Source organism: Octopus bimaculoides, chromosome 4, assembly GCF_046866305.1.
Source record: "Octopus bimaculoides isolate indiv1 chromosome 4, ASM4686630v1, whole genome shotgun sequence".
In the NCBI taxonomy this organism is placed as follows: domain Eukaryota; kingdom Metazoa; phylum Mollusca; class Cephalopoda; order Octopoda; family Octopodidae; genus Octopus; species Octopus bimaculoides.
In genome coordinates, this window is record NC_142931.1 from 119,945,016 (window position 1) to 119,957,515 (window position 12,500).

Below are 12,500 nucleotides of genomic sequence, written 5' to 3' on the forward strand. Positions count from 1 at the left end.
AAGAGTCAAACATAGCTAACATGATTCTAACATTTCTGTAACAATCCAAATATATTCAGACAGCATCAGATTGCAGCAATACATTAAAATATGCCATAAATTACAGTTGTACACATAAAGACATGGTGGTCTGAGAGACAAACACTTCACACACACATATAAGCATACACCCACAGACGTGCAAACATATACACACATACATTCATATATATCAGAGGGTGTGTGTTGTGTTTGTCATAAGTGCCATTTCTTTGTCCCGTCCTGATATTTATACATATGAAACATGCTATTCTGTTCTTGAATATCACATAATTTTTAGTTAAAAATCTTGCTTGTTGTCTACTAAAAAAGGGACTTGCATCCACTCATTTACATATGTACACACATGTATATGCATGCATGCATGCATGTGTGCACGCACACACACATGCACACACACATAAATACATCATATACATACACATGGACGCACAGACACGTGGAAATGTAAAACAGGAGCAGGTTTTTCTGACATTAAGTTAGGTTTAATTACACATGCAAAAATATACATAAATATATATACATACATACATATATATATATATATATATATATATATATATATATATATATATATATATATATATATATATATATATATATATATTGATGAAATATAAAAGGAAAAAGAATACAAAATAATACAATACATTATAAATCTATTTTATGGTAAGTATTGTTGGACACCACATGGGAAGAAATTGCTGTTAGTGACAACCAAAGACGCATAAAGGAAGAGGAAATCAGAGGCAGAGAGAGAAAATACTCAATGGCTTTGCTAGCTAACCTTAGAAAGACCAGTTCAATAAACTACTAAGTTTTATGGAGGTCTATAACAGCAGACACTTGTAATCTTGAGAGAGAGAGAGAGAGAGAGAGAGAGAGAGAGAGAGAGAGAGAGGGGAGAGAGAAAAAGAAGTATTATAGAGTTAGTGAAATCTATAGAGGAACATTTTTGTGCAGTGGACACAATTTTTGAGTTTCACATGCGTTAATGTATAGTCCCGAGCCAGCTCTGATTGAGCAGACTTGTGATCAATGGCATTCCAGCAGTGACCACCCTGACTTTTTGAGGATATGTAGGACAACATTATCTAATGTGTCCATTCTTTATTTAAGATGGTAGGGTGTGATTTGAGGGAGATTTGACTGCTATTTCTAGCAAGTCAAATGACCACAGCGAGGTTCACCCTAATTGGGTTCAGTTATATATGTATGTGTGCATGAATTAGTGTGTGTGTGTGTGTATGTGAGGCGGGGCCTGTATTTTCTTCTCATCAAAGAGTTAACCTAACACAAAAGCCCCATATCTTACAGACAGGACGGTCATGGCTTCTGCTCACCAATTGAACAATGATGTTTGACCTAAAATGACAGCATCTTCTCAAGAATCCTTGACTTATGAACAGAGATAACTGACTGATTCCATGATTTTTATTGGCTATTTTTGTGTAACATGTCTGTTGAAGCTTAACTCTCAAGAAAATTTTAAGAACAACACCAACTTCAAATAAATTTATCCCTTGTCAAGATAAATGCTCTAAAGAACTTATCCAAATTTATGAAATGTCTAAACGGTAGAGAAATTTCTTTAATATTCATTCACACTAAGGGGGAAAGCTGGCAGAACTGTTAGCACAGTGGGCAAAATGTTTAGTGACATTTCATCTGCCTTTACATTCTAAGTTCAAATTCCACTGTGGTCAACTTTGCTTTTCATTCTTTCAGGGTCAATAAAATAAGTACCAGATGAGTGGTTGCCATTTGGAAGGGCATCCAGCTGTAAAAACCATGCCAAAAACTGACCTCGCCTGTAATGGTGCCATATAAAGTACACTCAGCCCACTTTGCAGAGTGGTTGGTTAGGAAGGGCACCCAGCCATAAAAACCCTAGCAAAACAGACACAGTAACCTGGGATAGTCTTCTTCCTGGCTGGCTCCTGTGAAACCATCCAACAAATGTCTGCATGGAAGGCGGATGTGAAATGATGATAATGATAATGATGATGATGAGTACAAGGGCTCAATATAATCAACTTACCCCCTCCCCTGAAATTGCTGGCCTTGTGCTAAAATTTGAAGTCTATATTTATTCACACTGTAAACATTTTACATAGTAAGATTCAACGAATTTCTAAGATGCTGGGCAATTGAAAATGAAAGTAATAACTACATCCGGATATTATACCCATACCCATCGACATTCTTGCTCTTGAGCAAGGCACATCACAAAACTCTGCTTGGTTCAGTGTGCCTGACTGAACAAGAACAAAAAAATAAATAACAGATTAAGCTTCACTCCAATTTATGGTTGAATTGTTAGAAATAGGGAATTCAACTGTAAAGACAATTGCTCTAACTGATAAACTATTCTGCTTCTATGCATGCATTGAAAAACCATTAAAACTGATAATATTGGTTTCGAATTTTGGCACAAAGCCAGCAAGTTTGGGGGAGGAGGTAAGATGATTACATCAACCCCAGTACTCAGCTAATGCTTATTTTATTGACCCCCGAAAAGATGCAAAGCAAAGTGAACCTCAGCAGAATTTGAACTCATAGAAGGCGGCGAGCTGGCAGAAACGTTAGCACGCCGGGCGAAATGCTTAGTGGTATTTCGTCTGCCACTACGTTCTGAGTTCAAATCCCGCCGAGGTCGACTTTGCCTTTTATCCTTTCGGGGTCGATAAATTAAGTACCAGTTACGCACTGGGGTCGATGTAATCGACTTAATCCCTTTGTCTGTCCTTGTTTGTCCCCTCTATGTTTAGCCCCTTGTGGGCAATAAACAAATAAGAATTTGAACTCATAACATGAAGACAGACAAAATGCTGCTAAGCATTTTGCCTGGCCTGCTAACGATTCTGCCAGTCTTACAATCTGAGTACAAATTCCACCAAGGTGAGCTTTGCTTTTGTCCTTTTGGGGTGGATAAAAGAGGTACCATTTGATTACTGCGGTCAATGTAATTGACTTATATCCCCTCCCCCAAAATTACTGGCCTTGTGTTAAAATTCGAAATCACTATCAATGCATGAAAATGAAAAATCTAGCTTCCTGGCAGATATTGCAAAACTTCATATTTTCTTAAAATAAGTTTTCCACACTAAAATATTTCTGGCTTTTGGTATTCATTATGCATTCTTCTATTTTTAAGGAAGGGAGCATTGTTTCCGGGGAAGATTGGAAACAAATGACACTACTTCTATTATCACACAATGTCAAGGCAAGGAAGCAGAGAGAGGGAGAGAGAGGGAGAGAGAGAGAGAGAGAGAGAGAGAGAGAGAGGGAGAGGGAGAGAGAGAGAGAGAGAGAGAGAGAGAGAGAGAGAGGGCACACACACACGTTTGGTTTCTTTCAGTTTCCACCTACCAAATTCACTCACAAGGCTTTGGTCAACTCAGGGCTCTAATAGAAGACAATTACCAAAGGTGCTTTAGACAGCCATCTTAGAGACCTTTATATGTTAACACAGTATGCTCAACTGCAAACCAAGTTAAATTTATTATGTTTATCAAAACTTGATCTGTGATAACACAAATTGGCAATCAGTCGAAAATTCTGCTTAGACTGCAAAAACACACCCAGTGACTACCCACAATACTGCTGTGCATTTTCCTGAGGAATTTTTTAAAGTGATGAATGAGTGTGAATATTTGCCAGTCCAAGTTTTCAATGCAAATAAAACAGACCTTTACTTGAAAAAATTGCATGCAAAAAAGTTACATAGCTGAAGAGGAGGCCTGGATACCAAGCTTTAAAGTGACTAAATGTCTGATGACTACAGTTCTGTGATAACAGTACTGAAGATTATAAAGCTAAACCACTATTTATAGAACATTCTGTCTGATCTCTTCCCTTCAAGATCATCAGCATGATAACTCTCCCTATGCACTGGTGTTTTAACCAAAAACAAAGTGGATGACTAAATATGAAGAGTGGTTTATGACCCACTTCCATGTTGAATTGGAAAAAACTGTGCCAGGAAAAATATTTTTTAATGGAATTTTTGCTTTAGATAACTGTTCTAGTATTCACAGTGGTTTGTCTAGTACCTAACACCATTTCATTCTTATAGTTCTTAAACCAGGAGATGATGGTTATCTTTAAGCTTCTCAAATTTATCTTTGAGGGTACACACAAGGCACTGGTGGGCAATAAGGAACTAACTGTGTAGCAATATTGGAAATGACTATGGTGGCAAGCTGGCCAAATTATTAGCATGCTAGGCAAAATACTTTGTGGTCTTTTCTGCGGCCTTACATTTTGAGTTTAAATCCGCAGTGACTGATTTTGCCTTTCATCCTTTTGTGGTTGATAAAATAGGTACTAGTTGAATTCTGGAGGTCAATCACATCAATTTACCTCCTCCCACTGAAATGGCTGGCCTTCTGCCAAAACTTGAAATCCATATTGGAAATGACTATGTTCTTCAAAATGTTCACTTCATTGGCAAAAGCCAGACATGTTGTAAATCATGTTTGTCTTTTGAATGGATGGCACAAGTTATTGCCTGACACAGCTCCACCACTTCACTGGTTTTGAAAAGGGTAACATGATTCAAGTCCTGAACAGAGCATACATACATACATAAAATAATACATACATACATACATAAAATAATGATGGTGACTATGAAAAAAAAAAGGAAAAATTCAATCATCAGGGTAGCACCTTCTCTTATTTCTAGCTATGTAGATGTAACCCTGCACCTCAGTCACAATTAGTAAGAATTGGATTATATGTGTGTGTGTGTGTGTATATATATATATATATATATATATATATATATATATATATATATACATATATATATATATATATATAAGATCTGGGCTACATATAGTGGGCGGAACCTCATATATATATATATGTACACACACACACACACACACATAATTAGAAGGTTGTTTGATATGGCTGGTCAGAGAGTGACCGTTGGCTTCACACCTATTAGGCACTTAGCTATATAGGTGACTTGTCAGACTCAAATGGCCAGAGGCACATAACCTCTCTCTTTATATATATATAAACACACACATGTATGTGTGTTTAGAGAGAGAGAGAGAGATGGAAATATGTGTAAGAATGTATGTGTGTGTAAAGCCTTTATGTGCTAATGTACTTAATTGGAGCTTAATCAAGATTGATTTATAACCTTTTGATTTTCCAAGGCAGCTAAAGCAAATATTGGCAATCTACTTAGTTGTGTAATTAACAAAAAAAAAAAAAAAAAAGGACTGACCTCTTCACCCTTAACTGGCAAACAGCCCCCAAAAAAACAAAAACAACTAATTTTAGGAGTAGAGCAACAGTAAAGTAAAAGTAATAATAATAATAATGATAAAATATTGTCTATGTGATTCCAAAAACATTTTAATCTGTAAACATTATCAAAAGTACTTTTAAGTGTACGTAATAGCAAATACCTTTTGCTCTCATCTTATGATCACACTAACACTATTATCATGTCATCAAATTACTTTTAAAACAAACTTAATTTTCTTATGTTTTGATAGACATTCTCTTGAACAATACACTATGCAAAATCAAAAGTATTGCATCCTTGTCATAATGCCGAGTTGAACATATTTAACTTGTTTTCTCTTGAGGTCTCTGGGTGAGAGACTTGGAGTCAACTTCTACAAATACATAGCAAAAGCCAAACAAAAATAATAACAATGATAATCCTTTCTACTATAGGCACAAGGCCTGAAATTTTAGGGGAGGGATTAAGTAGATTACATCAACCCCAGTGCTTCACTAGTACTTAATTTATCAACCCTGAAAGAATAAAAGGGGAAGTCGACCTTGGCAGAATTTGAACTCAAGACATAAAGACATGAAATGTCGCTAAGCATTTCCCCCAGCTCGCCGCCTCATAATAATTTTTGGTGGAAGGCCAGCAATCAGGGGAGGAGTAAGTCAATTACATCGACCTCAGTACTCAACAGGTACTTATTTTATTGACCTAGAAAGGATGAAAGGCAAAGTCAACCTTGGCAGAAATTGAACTCAGAACATAAAGACCGATAAAATTCTGCTAAGCATTTTGCCCAACATGCTAATGATTCTGCTAGCTCACCACCTTAATGATAATGATAATAATAGTAATCTTTTGTACTCTAGGCACAAAACTTAAGTAAAAAAACTGGAAAAATAATCCAGGTTTCTTATCTGGTACTGGATCAATCCTAAATTCTAATCAGTTTGTACCAGTCATATGGCCAAAATCACTGAAAGTTTCATTTAAATCCATCCAGCAGTTCTTGAGATATCTTGTCCACAGAGAAACAACCAAACAAGCACCCCATATAACCCCACATGGCTTTTTTCAATTTTTGGAATTTTCAGAAAATGTTTGAGAATTTATGTTCTACACACTGGAATTCATACAATTACAATAAAATTTTTGGTATGTGATTTAAGGGCAATTTAGCTGTTGCTTTTAGCACATCAAACCTTTCTCGTTTTTATGTTTTTATGTTTTTCAATATTTTTCTCCCCATAAACATATTGATGATCCAATGTTAGGATTTAAGCAAAAGAATTCAGACTGTCCATATTCTAAATTCTGATTTATTAAAAAAAAATTGGAAAAGGGTTGAAATTTTAGGATTTATTGGGGGGTGGGGGTGAAAGAAATTTTTTTTTAAATAATATTTTTTCTCCTTAATCATATGGATTCCCGTGTATAGGAAACAAATTCACGAAAATTCTCTGAAAATCCCAAAAGATAAAAAGGTTATGAGGGATTATATAGGGGTACTTAAACCAGAATCCAGCCTATAATGATAGCATATGTATATACATGTAAAATGATATTAATACTAGTAATAACAAGAACAATATTTTGGCAATAGAATGATATGAACATTAATGCTTTTTATTGTTTATTTAGTAAACACTCAACTACAATAAATAAGAAAACAAAAAACACGACTATATCTTAGTTTTAGTAGAATGGAAGAAAACTATTACAAATTCTCTCACCGACTGGTGCAGAGTTTCAACAAAGAAATAACATAAAAATGCAGAATTGGTATGACGAGCTGATGAAAAATATCTCCTGACTGCCAAAGCATAGATAATTGCATATATGTGCAGGTGTGTGATTGTGTGCATAGTGAATATATGTAAATAAGTACATTTATACATGTATACAAGTATGTGTGTATCTGTGTGTGTGTGTGTGTATAGTAGCTGTTTTCTTTGTATACGAGCAAAGCCGTTGCTAGAAAGAATCATTGAAATGAGCCATTGGTGATGCAACGTGAGGCCCTTGTATGACTGGCCAAAGATTTGCATATTCTATTGCATAATGCACAGCTGTGCTAGCTGGCAGAGGGTGCAGATGCCACAGTATGAACTCTTTTAACATGCCTTTTCAATCCTCCAACTGAAAGGCACACCTTTCCACAGGCTGCACATGTTCTGTTGTGAACAATAGCCATTTCATAATTTAAAACGGCTTGATTCTTGTGAGTTCTCTGATGGTTGATAAGGCCTGCATGACTCAAACATTTCCTTCCACGAATCACAGACATAAAAAACAACATTCCCTCATTTTCCACTGTCTGTTTTGTATGTATGTATGCGTGCATGCATGCATGCACACACACGACCAAAGCTTTTAGAGTGGATTTGGTAGATGGAAACTGAAAGAAGCCCATCAAATATATATAAATGTACATGTATATATCTATGTGTATGCGTCTTTGCGTTTGTGTTAATCCTCCACTATCACTTGCTGCTGTGTTTATGTTCTTGTAACTTAGCAGTTCAGCAAAAGAGACTGATAGAATAAGTACCAAGCTTATAAAATATAAATAAATACTGGGGTCGATTTATTTGACTAAAAATTCTTCATGGCAGTGCCCCAGCATGGCCGCAGTCAAATGACTGAAACCAGTAAAATATATATATATATATATATATATATATATATATATATATATATATTCAAAATTATCTGGGTAATAACTTCATGATGTGCATTTCAAAGTTCCAATACAGTTATTGGCTCCCATATGCCTTCATACAGCAAGGATATTTCCTGAGCTGGATAAACATGTGGAATTCCATTAGTGTATAGGATTCATATAAAAATTTATACAAGAAGAAGATAGAAGAATAGACTTTAATTATGAATTACATTTGTTTCTGTGCTGTTGCACAAGCTTTAAGTTGCTGAGTTTTCATTCTCATATCATTACATAAAATTATTTTATAAATAAGTATATAAATAAATATGATTCAGCAACTATTATGTGCCAGTACTTCATTGAACAGATTGCTCTTACATCACTGCCGGATGGATCTCTTTGAATTTCCCCTCTTTTATATGCTATTGCATAAATATCTTTCTCTCTTTGCTGTGTAGTACATGAGTTCAAGGCCACACAAGTTAAAAATACCATATATATATATATATATATATATATATATATAAACACACATACACACACACACACACACACACACACACATATATAGTTGTAGTAAAACAAAAATGAAAACTAAAAATAAAAATGCCAATTACAAAAAAAAGAGACTAAATTCATTAATGGAAGCAAAAGGAAATATATATAGTTAAAACTTACTTGCAAATGGACGCGTGGCGTTCGATAATATAATAATACAAATGTATGAGCATATGCATGTATACATACATATATGTACATACCTACATTTACATGTATATATAGATGCATATCCAGGTACAGGACGTCAAAAAAGGAACGGGAACATAAAGCACAAAAAACGGACTTTTTTTACAGACAACAGAATGAACACATAGGAAAACAGACGATCCATTTATGGAACTTTTCCTTCATCAGCTGCCTCTATTCTAAACTAGGCATTTCGAAGATGAGGCAGAACACGCTCTTAGAATAGCTCTTCCCATTTAGTGGATTAACCTGCTAAGTGGAGGGTTCCAAGGTAGCAAACAAAAACCAAGACAGGAAAAATTAAACAGTGAAAACAACATTAAAGGCCGTAGGGCCATAGGGCCGAATGCGATGAGATATTGAACGCTGTGATGTGATGAAGCTGAACGGAGAGAGACAGTAGTTTCGTCTTGCCTTTATGCTGGCTGAAGGGAGAAAGGAAGATGTGACCACAAAAATAGACAAACAAATACATACACACACACATATATATATATATATATATATATATATATATATATATGATGAGCTTCTTTCAGTTTCTGTCTACCAAATCCACTCACAAAGCTTTGGTTGGCCCGAGGCTATAGCAGAAGACACTTGCCCAAGGTGCCACACAGTGGGACTGAACCTGGAACCATTTGGTTGAGAAGTAAGCTTCTTACCACACAGCCACTCCTGTGCCTATCATTATTTATAAAATGATTTTATGTAATGATGTGAGAATGAAAACTCAGCAACTTACAACTCATGCAATGGCACAGAAATAAATGTTGAAATTTGTAATTAAAGCCATTTTTTTCATCTTCTAAACAGAGAAATAAGTAATGGGTGTAAATGCACATTTCAGGAGTTCCTGCGCCTTCTTCAGCGCCACATCCCACCCATTAACTATCCATGAACACATTGCATAAAGAGCCACTAAGTTTAGCAGTGTAACACTATTGGATAGACCAATTTATATATTAAACACATTCCTGGTGACTAATATGTGCATATTAATTGCTGGTAGGAACACTATATTTCATTTTGCAACCATAATATGCTTCCAAGTATATTAAAGCTTTATAAGTCCTTGTCAGTGGCATTTCTGATTTTCCATCCATGATCTCTCAGATTACTATTCAGTTCTGCTGCAAATCTGCACGGTTTGAAGCCTAGTTGTAACGTACTGTGTGCTTCCAGCTGGTTAGGTCTACACATGTCACCACTTTTCTATCACTATAGGATATTCAATAGATAGTATGGCAAATGAGGTCACCACAAAGAGACACCTGTACATAACAAGATTTTATCAATAAACGCTCGTACAACACAAGTACTACTCTCTGAGTCTCCATGAGTAGCACCCAATGACATACTGAAGTGAGATACCAGTAATCATGTAAAACTGCAAGTTTTAAATCAGAGTGTTCCTCTCCTGGTCTCTCATTCATGGCGGTTTTACTGCCCTGACACCAACCACGAGTATTACTGCATCCCTGTGCTCAGACGGATTGTCATCACGTATGTTAGTTAACCCAGAGGTGGGACTCTAACTGGTGTTACTATTCACGGACAACTGTGGCAAAGAGGTGGTTCCACACTCTTCAAACCCATGAAACTCCATCACCAGAACTCCACTACCAGATGCAGTTTAAAATCAAGTCACACCCAAAACATATATACATACATATATATATATACACACACACACACACAAATAACTATACATATATATATTCATATATATACAAATACAAAATATAAATATATATACACACATACACGAAAATCTGTGAACACACATATAAACATAGATCAACGTATATAAATACATATACACAAATACACAGAAATGTATATACAAATATTTATATATACAAACACACACACATATATATTATGTTAATATGCATGGTTAATGCATAAATTTTCATTCTCAACAACAAAGCCACATGCAGCTTTCAGCATATATCAAGAAATAATCCAAGCATTTAGTTTCTGTAAGCTAAGATTTACCATAAATTAACAAGTAATTAATAAACATCTAACCATCAAATGAGCAATTCCACCCTTTTCCCTCTTTATACCAAGCTTGCTTTCATACTTTAGATTTATGAACATGTCTATATGCTTCAGTAATGCATAACAGTAGACCCCCTACCGTTCTTTGCATCATGAATCAGTTTCCTGCAAAGCCATCTTCCCACAGACGGGTGGATCATGTGCATAACAAAACACAATAAAATGCATAATGCATAATGTAATTCTTACATATATAACATATATATATATATATATATATATATATATAATAATAATATTAGGGACAAAATCCAAAATTACAGGTAAAAAACTCAATTAAAATCAATTTATAAAAAATTAATATTAAATTGAGCCTTATAGATAAAGTATATATAAAATATATAGTTTTAGGGAAAATAACCAATTTTCAAGAACTCATCGATGAAAATCCACTATCACATATAGAAAAATTAATAATTAAAAGTACAATAAATGAGTATAATATAAAATAAAGTAAATATCATAAAATAAATATAATATATAAAACTATATATATATATATATATATATATATATATATAATATACTGTTCAGGCCACAACAGATAAATAGGATGTTCTTGAAGCCAAGGATTTTAAACTTACAAAGGCAATATTTATGTATTGCCTGAGGAAACACAACTAGATTTCATAATGCAGGGAAACAGTTGCATAATCAAGTACCTGTACACCTGGCGAACCATGTTGCATCAAAACAATTGTAGTGATTAAAAAATAAATGCCCAACCGTACTCCTTTTTGTTGACTCTAATTTTTTCAGTTATAAATCTATATATATATATATATATATACATATGGCTCTTTACATTTTGACAATCAGTCTAAGCAGCGGAGAATGTCTTAATTAGTTTCTCGTAGTCTTATTCCTGGAGCTTCTGTCATGACTGATTATTCTTATGTTTGATGAGCAAATTTTGCTGCAAAATCTGCAAGCAAGGAAGGTGCTACAGGGCCCATAGCATGTTGTCTTTCTGTCTCTGGCATTTTGCTTTGAGCACCAGGATGTTTCCTTCCTCAATCTGTTTGACTCTTTTGTTTACAATGCTGGAGCACCATTCACAAGCCTTCAAAGTATTTTCTCTTGTAATGGCAAGTTGGCTCAGGGTAGCAGACCCAAAGAATAACCAAAGCTGAGTTTTAAGGACACATGTAAGAGTAACCTGACCGAGTGTCACATTGATGCAAAGACTTGGGAAAAGTTAGCTGAAGACAGAACAGCACAGAATATTTATATATTACATATACAATGCAAAAACACCAATAAAATAAAAATTAAATTTAAAAAATTATTTTTTCTGTATGGCCTCATACCAAATGTGTTACTGTCTAATGATTGAGAAGACCTGATATATAAAATTGGGATTATTCTATCAGTAACATTTGCTGAACTGCTAGGTTATGGGAGCATAAGCAAATCAACATTGGTTGTCAAACAGGGGTGGGGAGAAACACAAACACACAAACACATACAAAACACACATCTACTCAGAAGTCTTTGGAAGGCCTGAGGCTATTGTTGAAGACACTTGCCCAAGGTTCAACACAGTGGGACTGAACTCACAACCATGTGGTTGAAAAGCAAACTTTGAGGCAAAACTTTTCAAAGACTACAAGAATGGTGTATATGTAGATCTTTTGATGTACGTAAAATTATGACATGGTCATTCAAGTTGGTCAGATGAAGAGGAGAAATAGCTAATGATATTTTTCTTACAGAAAATAA

General features: G+C 34.9%; 1 protein-coding gene across 6 annotated transcripts in view; it reads right to left on the reverse strand.

Moving 5' to 3' along the window:
* LOC106868836 (multiple C2 and transmembrane domain-containing protein 1) overlaps window positions 1-12,500 on the reverse strand; it is a 296,877-nt gene that overhangs the window by 117,903 nt on the left and 166,474 nt on the right. The window lies entirely within an intron of this gene.